This window comes from Pelecanus crispus, chromosome 10, assembly GCF_030463565.1.
Source record: "Pelecanus crispus isolate bPelCri1 chromosome 10, bPelCri1.pri, whole genome shotgun sequence".
NCBI classification, from domain to species: Eukaryota; Metazoa; Chordata; class Aves; order Pelecaniformes; family Pelecanidae; genus Pelecanus; species Pelecanus crispus.
Window position 1 is genome coordinate 39,023,414 of NC_134652.1, and position 12,163 is coordinate 39,035,576.

The following is a 12,163-nucleotide window of genomic DNA, read 5'->3' on the forward strand; positions in this document are numbered from 1 at the left end:
ACTGCGCGCTCAGAGTGCGCGGAGGAAAAGCGAGTGCCGCTCACCTGCGGTGCGCGCGTGTGTCGCCAGCGAAGCGCTGGCAAAGGACGGTGAGGAAGAGCGAGAGCTTTCCGTGCCGGTCCCTTCGCTGCGGGGGAACGAGCTGGAGGCCCCGCGGCCTCGGAGCGGGGCTCCGCCGACCGTGAAGAGAGAGCGCTGGCAAGCGTTCGGAGTTAAGCAAGGACGGAGCGCCGCTGTGCGCGATCGGCGGAGCCCTGCTCCGACGGCTGCAGGCGCCCAGCTCGTTCTCCCACGCCAACGGCGCCAGCCCTGGGCGTGCTGGCTGCTCCTTCACCTTGCCCTGCCGGCGCTTTACCGCAGGCGCAACGCACAGCGGTGAACCGCACTTGCCTTTCCTCCAGGCACTCGGAGCACACGTTCTGAAGCGCGCTCCCACCCTCGGCAGAGAGCAGCTCCCAAAGTGCAAACGACCGGCGGCGATGTCTCCACACGACAGGTCTGCAGGGCTTCGCGCTCCGGCGCGTTCCTCCCCTTCCCTCAGCAGCGCTTTCGCGGCTACAAGGCGCACTGGGGAATCTGCCCTTGCCTGGCCTCCCAGCACGCGCAATACACGTTCTCCAGCTCACGCTCACTCCTCTCGGCGCACGCTAGCTGCCAAAGTGACAAACGCCGGGCAACTGCCCTCCCGGCCCTTCTTCGCGCGCCTCTGAGTTCTTCTGCCAAAGCGCTGGCACGGCACCGGTGAGCAGCAGCAAGAGCTGTTCGGCGCGCGCACCTTTGCTGCGGGAGAAAGCGCCGGACGGTTGCCGTGTGGGAGCAGGGCTCTGCCGATGGGGACGGCGAGACAGAGAGAGCGCTGCTGGCACTTCGAGGAGCTGGGCAAGCTCGGAGCCCCAGCGTGCATTTGGCTGCCACCGAAGCGGCACGCAAAGCCCAGGGAGCAGCCCAGGGCTTTCACCTGCGCTGCGGGAGAACGCCGCGCCGGGCGTTTGCGGTGTCGCACGCAGCAGGGCTCTGCCGGTCGGGACAGTGAGACAGAGTGCCGGCAGGGTTCGGGGCCGGGCACGCGCGCAGCCGCAGCGCGTGCTTGGCTGCGAAAGCGGTGGTGAGGGAAGGTGAGGAGCGGCAGCTTTCGGTGCTGTCCCCTCGCAAGGCTGTGGGCCAAAAGGCTGGCCGTTTGCGCTTTGGGGGCCGAGCCGTGCCGAGAGCGAGAGCGAGCCCGAGACTGCGCGCTCAGAGTGCGCGGAGGAAAAGCGAGTGCCGCTCACCTGCGGTGCGCGCGTGTGTCGCCAGCGAAGCGCTGGCAAAGGACGGTGAGGAAGAGCGAGAGCTTTCCGTGCCGGTCCCTTCGCTGCGGGGGAACGAGCTGGAGGCCCCGCGGCCTCGGAGCGGGGCTCCGCCGACCGTGAAGAGAGAGCGCTGGCAAGCGTTCGGAGTTAAGCAAGGACGGAGCGCCGCTGTGCGCGATCGGCGGAGCCCTGCTCCGACGGCTGCAGGCGCCCAGCTCGTTCTCCCACGCCAACGGCGCCAGCCCTGGGCGTGCTGGCTGCTCCTTCACCTTGCCCTGCCGGCGCTTTACCGCAGGCGCAACGCACAGCGGTGAACCGCACTTGCCTTTCCTCCAGGCACTCGGAGCACACGTTCTGAAGCGCGCTCCCACCCTCGGCAGAGAGCAGCTCCCAAAGTGCAAACGACCGGCGGCGATGTCTCCACACGACAGGTCTGCAGGGCTTCGCGCTCCGGCGCGTTCCTCCCCTTCCCTCAGCAGCGCTTTCGCGGCTACAAGGCGCACTGGGGAATCTGCCCTTGCCTGGCCTCCCAGCACGCGCAATACACGTTCTCCAGCTCACGCTCACTCCTCTCGGCGCACGCTAGCTGCCAAAGTGACAAACGCCGGGCAACTGCCCTCCCGGCCCTTCTTCGCGCGCCTCTGAGTTCTTCTGCCAAAGCGCTGGCACGGCACCGGTGAGCAGCAGCAAGAGCTGTTCGGCGCGCGCACCTTTGCTGCGGGAGAAAGCGCCGGACGGTTGCCGTGTGGGAGCAGGGCTCTGCCGATGGGGACGGCGAGACAGAGAGAGCGCTGCTGGCACTTCGAGGAGCTGGGCAAGCTCGGAGCCCCAGCGTGCATTTGGCTGCCACCGAAGCGGCACGCAAAGCCCAGGGAGCAGCCCAGGGCTTTCACCTGCGCTGCGGGAGAACGCCGCGCCGGGCGTTTGCGGTGTCGCACGCAGCAGGGCTCTGCCGGTCGGGACAGTGAGACAGAGTGCCGGCAGGGTTCGGGGCCGGGCACGCGCGCAGCCGCAGCGCGTGCTTGGCTGCGAAAGCGGTGGTGAGGGAAGGTGAGGAGCGGCAGCTTTCGGTGCTGTCCCCTCGCAAGGCTGTGGGCCAAAAGGCTGGCCGTTTGCGCTTTGGGGGCCGAGCCGTGCCGAGAGCGAGAGCGAGCCCGAGACTGCGCGCTCAGAGTGCGCGGAGGAAAAGCGAGTGCCGCTCACCTGCGGTGCGCGCGTGTGTCGCCAGCGAAGCGCTGGCAAAGGACGGTGAGGAAGAGCGAGAGCTTTCCGTGCCGGTCCCTTCGCTGCGGGGGAACGAGCTGGAGGCCCCGCGGCCTCGGAGCGGGGCTCCGCCGACCGTGAAGAGAGAGCGCTGGCAAGCGTTCGGAGTTAAGCAAGGACGGAGCGCCGCTGTGCGCGATCGGCGGAGCCCTGCTCCGACGGCTGCAGGCGCCCAGCTCGTTCTCCCACGCCAACGGCGCCAGCCCTGGGCGTGCTGGCTGCTCCTTCACCTTGCCCTGCCGGCGCTTTACCGCAGGCGCAACGCACAGCGGTGAACCGCACTTGCCTTTCCTCCAGGCACTCGGAGCACACGTTCTGAAGCGCGCTCCCACCCTCGGCAGAGAGCAGCTCCCAAAGTGCAAACGACCGGCGGCGATGTCTCCACACGACAGGTCTGCAGGGCTTCGCGCTCCGGCGCGTTCCTCCCCTTCCCTCAGCAGCGCTTTCGCGGCTACAAGGCGCACTGGGGAATCTGCCCTTGCCTGGCCTCCCAGCACGCGCAATACACGTTCTCCAGCTCACGCTCACTCCTCTCGGCGCACGCTAGCTGCCAAAGTGACAAACGCCGGGCAACTGCCCTCCCGGCCCTTCTTCGCGCGCCTCTGAGTTCTTCTGCCAAAGCGCTGGCACGGCACCGGTGAGCAGCAGCAAGAGCTGTTCGGCGCGCGCACCTTTGCTGCGGGAGAAAGCGCCGGACGGTTGCCGTGTGGGAGCAGGGCTCTGCCGATGGGGACGGCGAGACAGAGAGAGCGCTGCTGGCACTTCGAGGAGCTGGGCAAGCTCGGAGCCCCAGCGTGCATTTGGCTGCCACCGAAGCGGCACGCAAAGCCCAGGGAGCAGCCCAGGGCTTTCACCTGCGCTGCGGGAGAACGCCGCGCCGGGCGTTTGCGGTGTCGCACGCAGCAGGGCTCTGCCGGTCGGGACAGTGAGACAGAGTGCCGGCAGGGTTCGGGGCCGGGCACGCGCGCAGCCGCAGCGCGTGCTTGGCTGCGAAAGCGGTGGTGAGGGAAGGTGAGGAGCGGCAGCTTTCGGTGCTGTCCCCTCGCAAGGCTGTGGGCCAAAAGGCTGGCCGTTTGCGCTTTGGGGGCCGAGCCGTGCCGAGAGCGAGAGCGAGCCCGAGACTGCGCGCTCAGAGTGCGCGGAGGAAAAGCGAGTGCCGCTCACCTGCGGTGCGCGCGTGTGTCGCCAGCGAAGCGCTGGCAAAGGACGGTGAGGAAGAGCGAGAGCTTTCCGTGCCGGTCCCTTCGCTGCGGGGGAACGAGCTGGAGGCCCCGCGGCCTCGGAGCGGGGCTCCGCCGACCGTGAAGAGAGAGCGCTGGCAAGCGTTCGGAGTTAAGCAAGGACGGAGCGCCGCTGTGCGCGATCGGCGGAGCCCTGCTCCGACGGCTGCAGGCGCCCAGCTCGTTCTCCCACGCCAACGGCGCCAGCCCTGGGCGTGCTGGCTGCTCCTTCACCTTGCCCTGCCGGCGCTTTACCGCAGGCGCAACGCACAGCGGTGAACCGCACTTGCCTTTCCTCCAGGCACTCGGAGCACACGTTCTGAAGCGCGCTCCCACCCTCGGCAGAGAGCAGCTCCCAAAGTGCAAACGACCGGCGGCGATGTCTCCACACGACAGGTCTGCAGGGCTTCGCGCTCCGGCGCGTTCCTCCCCTTCCCTCAGCAGCGCTTTCGCGGCTACAAGGCGCACTGGGGAATCTGCCCTTGCCTGGCCTCCCAGCACGCGCAATACACGTTCTCCAGCTCACGCTCACTCCTCTCGGCGCACGCTAGCTGCCAAAGTGACAAACGCCGGGCAACTGCCCTCCCGGCCCTTCTTCGCGCGCCTCTGAGTTCTTCTGCCAAAGCGCTGGCACGGCACCGGTGAGCAGCAGCAAGAGCTGTTCGGCGCGCGCACCTTTGCTGCGGGAGAAAGCGCCGGACGGTTGCCGTGTGGGAGCAGGGCTCTGCCGATGGGGACGGCGAGACAGAGAGAGCGCTGCTGGCACTTCGAGGAGCTGGCAGGGAGCAGCCCAGGGCTTTCACCTGCGCTGCGGGAGAACGCCGCGCCGGGCGTTTGCGGTGTCGCACGCAGCAGGGCTCTGCCGGTCGGGACAGTGAGACAGAGTGCCGGCAGGGTTCGGGGCCGGGCACGCGCGCAGCCGCAGCGCGTGCTTGGCTGCGAAAGCGGTGGTGAGGGAAGGTGAGGAGCGGCAGCTTTCGGTGCTGTCCCCTCGCAAGGCTGTGGGCCAAAAGGCTGGCCGTTTGCGCTTTGGGGGCCGAGCCGTGCCGAGAGCGAGAGCGAGCCCGAGACTGCGCGCTCAGAGTGCGCGGAGGAAAAGCGAGTGCCGCTCACCTGCGGTGCGCGCGTGTGTCGCCAGCGAAGCGCTGGCAAAGGACGGTGAGGAAGAGCGAGAGCTTTCCGTGCCGGTCCCTTCGCTGCGGGGGAACGAGCTGGAGGCCCCGCGGCCTCGGAGCGGGGCTCCGCCGACCGTGAAGAGAGAGCGCTGGCAAGCGTTCGGAGTTAAGCAAGGACGGAGCGCCGCTGTGCGCGATCGGCGGAGCCCTGCTCCGACGGCTGCAGGCGCCCAGCTCGTTCTCCCACGCCAACGGCGCCAGCCCTGGGCGTGCTGGCTGCTCCTTCACCTTGCCCTGCCGGCGCTTTACCGCAGGCGCAACGCACAGCGGTGAACCGCACTTGCCTTTCCTCCAGGCACTCGGAGCACACGTTCTGAAGCGCGCTCCCACCCTCGGCAGAGAGCAGCTCCCAAAGTGCAAACGACCGGCGGCGATGTCTCCACACGACAGGTCTGCAGGGCTTCGCGCTCCGGCGCGTTCCTCCCCTTCCCTCAGCAGCGCTTTCGCGGCTACAAGGCGCACTGGGGAATCTGCCCTTGCCTGGCCTCCCAGCACGCGCAATACACGTTCTCCAGCTCACGCTCACTCCTCTCGGCGCACGCTAGCTGCCAAAGTGACAAACGCCGGGCAACTGCCCTCCCGGCCCTTCTTCGCGCGCCTCTGAGTTCTTCTGCCAAAGCGCTGGCACGGCACCGGTGAGCAGCAGCAAGAGCTGTTCGGCGCGCGCACCTTTGCTGCGGGAGAAAGCGCCGGACGGTTGCCGTGTGGGAGCAGGGCTCTGCCGATGGGGACGGCGAGACAGAGAGAGCGCTGCTGGCACTTCGAGGAGCTGGGCAAGCTCGGAGCCCCAGCGTGCATTTGGCTGCCACCGAAGCGGCACGCAAAGCCCAGGGAGCAGCCCAGGGCTTTCACCTGCGCTGCGGGAGAACGCCGCGCCGGGCGTTTGCGGTGTCGCACGCAGCAGGGCTCTGCCGGTCGGGACAGTGAGACAGAGTGCCGGCAGGGTTCGGGGCCGGGCACGCGCGCAGCCGCAGCGCGTGCTTGGCTGCGAAAGCGGTGGTGAGGGAAGGTGAGGAGCGGCAGCTTTCGGTGCTGTCCCCTCGCAAGGCTGTGGGCCAAAAGGCTGGCCGTTTGCGCTTTGGGGGCCGAGCCGTGCCGAGAGCGAGAGCGAGCCCGAGACTGCGCGCTCAGAGTGCGCGGAGGAAAAGCGAGTGCCGCTCACCTGCGGTGCGCGCGTGTGTCGCCAGCGAAGCGCTGGCAAAGGACGGTGAGGAAGAGCGAGAGCTTTCCGTGCCGGTCCCTTCGCTGCGGGGGAACGAGCTGGAGGCCCCGCGGCCTCGGAGCGGGGCTCCGCCGACCGTGAAGAGAGAGCGCTGGCAAGCGTTCGGAGTTAAGCAAGGACGGAGCGCCGCTGTGCGCGATCGGCGGAGCCCTGCTCCGACGGCTGCAGGCGCCCAGCTCGTTCTCCCACGCCAACGGCGCCAGCCCTGGGCGTGCTGGCTGCTCCTTCACCTTGCCCTGCCGGCGCTTTACCGCAGGCGCAACGCACAGCGGTGAACCGCACTTGCCTTTCCTCCAGGCACTCGGAGCACACGTTCTGAAGCGCGCTCCCACCCTCGGCAGAGAGCAGCTCCCAAAGTGCAAACGACCGGCGGCGATGTCTCCACACGACAGGTCTGCAGGGCTTCGCGCTCCGGCGCGTTCCTCCCCTTCCCTCAGCAGCGCTTTCGCGGCTACAAGGCGCACTGGGGAATCTGCCCTTGCCTGGCCTCCCAGCACGCGCAATACACGTTCTCCAGCTCACGCTCACTCCTCTCGGCGCACGCTAGCTGCCAAAGTGACAAACGCCGGGCAACTGCCCTCCCGGCCCTTCTTCGCGCGCCTCTGAGTTCTTCTGCCAAAGCGCTGGCACGGCACCGGTGAGCAGCAGCAAGAGCTGTTCGGCGCGCGCACCTTTGCTGCGGGAGAAAGCGCCGGACGGTTGCCGTGTGGGAGCAGGGCTCTGCCGATGGGGACGGCGAGACAGAGAGAGCGCTGCTGGCACTTCGAGGAGCTGGGCAAGCTCGGAGCCCCAGCGTGCATTTGGCTGCCACCGAAGCGGCACGCAAAGCCCAGGGAGCAGCCCAGGGCTTTCACCTGCGCTGCGGGAGAACGCCGCGCCGGGCGTTTGCGGTGTCGCACGCAGCAGGGCTCTGCCGGTCGGGACAGTGAGACAGAGTGCCGGCAGGGTTCGGGGCCGGGCACGCGCGCAGCCGCAGCGCGTGCTTGGCTGCGAAAGCGGTGGTGAGGGAAGGTGAGGAGCGGCAGCTTTCGGTGCTGTCCCCTCGCAAGGCTGTGGGCCAAAAGGCTGGCCGTTTGCGCTTTGGGGGCCGAGCCGTGCCGAGAGCGAGAGCGAGCCCGAGACTGCGCGCTCAGAGTGCGCGGAGGAAAAGCGAGTGCCGCTCACCTGCGGTGCGCGCAGTGTGTCGCCAGCGAAGCGCTGGCAAAGGACGGTGAGGAAGAGCGAGAGCTTTCCGTGCCGGTCCCTTCGCTGCGGGGGAACGAGCTGGAGGCCCCGCGGCCTCGGAGCGGGGCTCCGCCGACCGTGAAGAGAGAGCGCTGGCAAGCGTTCGGAGTTAAGCAAGGACGGAGCGCCGCTGTGCGCGATCGGCGGAGCCCTGCTCCGACGGCTGCAGGCGCCCAGCTCGTTCTCCCACGCCAACGGCGCCAGCCCTGGGCGTGCTGGCTGCTCCTTCACCTTGCCCTGCCGGCGCTTTACCGCAGGCGCAACGCACAGCGGTGAACCGCACTTGCCTTTCCTCCAGGCACTCGGAGCACACGTTCTGAAGCGCGCTCCCACCCTCGGCAGAGAGCAGCTCCCAAAGTGCAAACGACCGGCGGCGATGTCTCCACACGACAGGTCTGCAGGGCTTCGCGCTCCGGCGCGTTCCTCCCCTTCCCTCAGCAGCGCTTTCGCGGCTACAAGGCGCACTGGGGAATCTGCCCTTGCCTGGCCTCCCAGCACGCGCAATACACGTTCTCCAGCTCACGCTCACTCCTCTCGGCGCACGCTAGCTGCCAAAGTGACAAACGCCGGGCAACTGCCCTCCCGGCCCTTCTTCGCGCGCCTCTGAGTTCTTCTGCCAAAGCGCTGGCACGGCACCGGTGAGCAGCAGCAAGAGCTGTTCGGCGCGCGCACCTTTGCTGCGGGAGAAAGCGCCGGACGGTTGCCGTGTGGGAGCAGGGCTCTGCCGATGGGGACGGCGAGACAGAGAGAGCGCTGCTGGCACTTCGAGGAGCTGGGCAAGCTCGGAGCCCCAGCGTGCATTTGGCTGCCACCGAAGCGGCACGCAAAGCCCAGGGAGCAGCCCAGGGCTTTCACCTGCGCTGCGGGAGAACGCCGCGCCGGGCGTTTGCGGTGTCGCACGCAGCAGGGCTCTGCCGGTCGGGACAGTGAGACAGAGTGCCGGCAGGGTTCGGGGCCGGGCACGCGCGCAGCCGCAGCGCGTGCTTGGCTGCGAAAGCGGTGGTGAGGGAAGGTGAGGAGCGGCAGCTTTCGGTGCTGTCCCCTCGCAAGGCTGTGGGCCAAAAGGCTGGCCGTTTGCGCTTTGGGGGCCGAGCCGTGCCGAGAGCGAGAGCGAGCCCGAGACTGCGCGCTCAGAGTGCGCGGAGGAAAAGCGAGTGCCGCTCACCTGCGGTGCGCGCGTGTGTCGCCAGCGAAGCGCTGGCAAAGGACGGTGAGGAAGAGCGAGAGCTTTCCGTGCCGGTCCCTTCGCTGCGGGGGAACGAGCTGGAGGCCCCGCGGCCTCGGAGCGGGGCTCCGCCGACCGTGAAGAGAGAGCGCTGGCAAGCGTTCGGAGTTAAGCAAGGACGGAGCGCCGCTGTGCGCGATCGGCGGAGCCCTGCTCCGACGGCTGCAGGCGCCCAGCTCGTTCTCCCACGCCAACGGCGCCAGCCCTGGGCGTGCTGGCTGCTCCTTCACCTTGCCCTGCCGGCGCTTTACCGCAGGCGCAACGCACAGCGGTGAACCGCACTTGCCTTTCCTCCAGGCACTCGGAGCACACGTTCTGAAGCGCGCTCCCACCCTCGGCAGAGAGCAGCTCCCAAAGTGCAAACGACCGGCGGCGATGTCTCCACACGACAGGTCTGCAGGGCTTCGCGCTCCGGCGCGTTCCTCCCCTTCCCTCAGCAGCGCTTTCGCGGCTACAAGGCGCACTGGGGAATCTGCCCTTGCCTGGCCTCCCAGCACGCGCAATACACGTTCTCCAGCTCACGCTCACTCCTCTCGGCGCACGCTAGCTGCCAAAGTGACAAACGCCGGGCAACTGCCCTCCCGGCCCTTCTTCGCGCGCCTCTGAGTTCTTCTGCCAAAGCGCTGGCACGGCACCGGTGAGCAGCAGCAAGAGCTGTTCGGCGCGCGCACCTTTGCTGCGGGAGAAAGCGCCGGACGGTTGCCGTGTGGGAGCAGGGCTCTGCCGATGGGGACGGCGAGACAGAGAGAGCGCTGCTGGCACTTCGAGGAGCTGGGCAAGCTCGGAGCCCCAGCGTGCATTTGGCTGCCACCGAAGCGGCACGCAAAGCCCAGGGAGCAGCCCAGGGCTTTCACCTGCGCTGCGGGAGAACGCCGCGCCGGGCGTTTGCGGTGTCGCACGCAGCAGGGCTCTGCCGGTCGGGACAGTGAGACAGAGTGCCGGCAGGGTTCGGGGCCGGGCACGCGCGCAGCCGCAGCGCGTGCTTGGCTGCGAAAGCGGTGGTGAGGGAAGGTGAGGAGCGGCAGCTTTCGGTGCTGTCCCCTCGCAAGGCTGTGGGCCAAAAGGCTGGCCGTTTGCGCTTTGGGGGCCGAGCCGTGCCGAGAGCGAGAGCGAGCCCGAGACTGCGCGCTCAGAGTGCGCGGAGGAAAAGCGAGTGCCGCTCACCTGCGGTGCGCGCGTGTGTCGCCAGCGAAGCGCTGGCAAAGGACGGTGAGGAAGAGCGAGAGCTTTCCGTGCCGGTCCCTTCGCTGCGGGGGAACGAGCTGGAGGCCCCGCGGCCTCGGAGCGGGGCTCCGCCGACCGTGAAGAGAGAGCGCTGGCAAGCGTTCGGAGTTAAGCAAGGACGGAGCGCCGCTGTGCGCGATCGGCGGAGCCCTGCTCCGACGGCTGCAGGCGCCCAGCTCGTTCTCCCACGCCAACGGCGCCAGCCCTGGGCGTGCTGGCTGCTCCTTCACCTTGCCCTGCCGGCGCTTTACCGCAGGCGCAACGCACAGCGGTGAACCGCACTTGCCTTTCCTCCAGGCACTCGGAGCACACGTTCTGAAGCGCGCTCCCACCCTCGGCAGAGAGCAGCTCCCAAAGTGCAAACGACCGGCGGCGATGTCTCCACACGACAGGTCTGCAGGGCTTCGCGCTCCGGCGCGTTCCTCCCCTTCCCTCAGCAGCGCTTTCGCGGCTACAAGGCGCACTGGGGAATCTGCCCTTGCCTGGCCTCCCAGCACGCGCAATACACGTTCTCCAGCTCACGCTCACTCCTCTCGGCGCACGCTAGCTGCCAAAGTGACAAACGCCGGGCAACTGCCCTCCCGGCCCTTCTTCGCGCGCCTCTGAGTTCTTCTGCCAAAGCGCTGGCACGGCACCGGTGAGCAGCAGCAAGAGCTGTTCGGCGCGCGCACCTTTGCTGCGGGAGAAAGCGCCGGACGGTTGCCGTGTGGGAGCAGGGCTCTGCCGATGGGGACGGCGAGACAGAGAGAGCGCTGCTGGCACTTCGAGGAGCTGGGCAAGCTCGGAGCCCCAGCGTGCATTTGGCTGCCACCGAAGCGGCACGCAAAGCCCAGGGAGCAGCCCAGGGCTTTCACCTGCGCTGCGGGAGAACGCCGCGCCGGGCGTTTGCGGTGTCGCACGCAGCAGGGCTCTGCCGGTCGGGACAGTGAGACAGAGTGCCGGCAGGGTTCGGGGCCGGGCACGCGCGCAGCCGCAGCGCGTGCTTGGCTGCGAAAGCGGTGGTGAGGGAAGGTGAGGAGCGGCAGCTTTCGGTGCTGTCCCCTCGCAAGGCTGTGGGCCAAAAGGCTGGCCGTTTGCGCTTTGGGGGCCGAGCCGTGCCGAGAGCGAGAGCGAGCCCGAGACTGCGCGCTCAGAGTGCGCGGAGGAAAAGCGAGTGCCGCTCACCTGCGGTGCGCGCGTGTGTCGCCAGCGAAGCGCTGGCAAAGGACGGTGAGGAAGAGCGAGAGCTTTCCGTGCCGGTCCCTTCGCTGCGGGGGAACGAGCTGGAGGCCCCGCGGCCTCGGAGCGGGGCTCCGCCGACCGTGAAGAGAGAGCGCTGGCAAGCGTTCGGAGTTAAGCAAGGACGGAGCGCCGCTGTGCGCGATCGGCGGAGCCCTGCTCCGACGGCTGCAGGCGCCCAGCTCGTTCTCCCACGCCAACGGCGCCAGCCCTGGGCGTGCTGGCTGCTCCTTCACCTTGCCCTGCCGGCGCTTTACCGCAGGCGCAACGCACAGCGGTGAACCGCACTTGCCTTTCCTCCAGGCACTCGGAGCACACGTTCTGAAGCGCGCTCCCACCCTCGGCAGAGAGCAGCTCCCAAAGTGCAAACGACCGGCGGCGATGTCTCCACACGACAGGTCTGCAGGGCTTCGCGCTCCGGCGCGTTCCTCCCCTTCCCTCAGCAGCGCTTTCGCGGCTACAAGGCGCACTGGGGAATCTGCCCTTGCCTGGCCTCCCAGCACGCGCCAATACACGTTCTCCAGCTCACGCTCACTCCTCTCGGCGCACGCTAGCTGCCAAAGTGAAAAACGCCGGGCAACTGCCCTCCCGGCCCTTCTTCGCGCGCCTCTGAGTTCTTCTGCCAAAGCGCTGGCACGGCACCGGTGAGCAGCAGCAAGAGCTGTTCGGCGCGCGCACCTTTGCTGCGGGAGAAAGCGCCGGACGGTTGCCGTGTGGGAGCAGGGCTCTGCCGATGGGGACGGCGAGACAGAGAGAGCGCTGCTGGCACTTCGAGGAGCTGGGCAAGCTCGGAGCCCCAGCGTGCATTTGGCTGCCACCGAAGCGGCACGCAAAGCCCAGGGAGCAGCCCAGGGCTTTCACCTGCGCTGCGGGAGAACGCCGCGCCGGGCGTTTGCGGTGTCGCACGCAGCAGGGCTCTGCCGGTCGGGACAGTGAGACAGAGTGCCGGCAGGGTTCGGGGCCGGGCACGCGCGCAGCCGCAGCGCGTGCTTGGCTGCGAAAGCGGTGGTGAGGGAAGGTGAGGAGCGGCAGCTTTCGGTGCTGTCCCCTCGCAAGGCTGTGGGCCAAAAGGCTGGCCGTTTGCGCTTTGGGGGCCGAGCCGT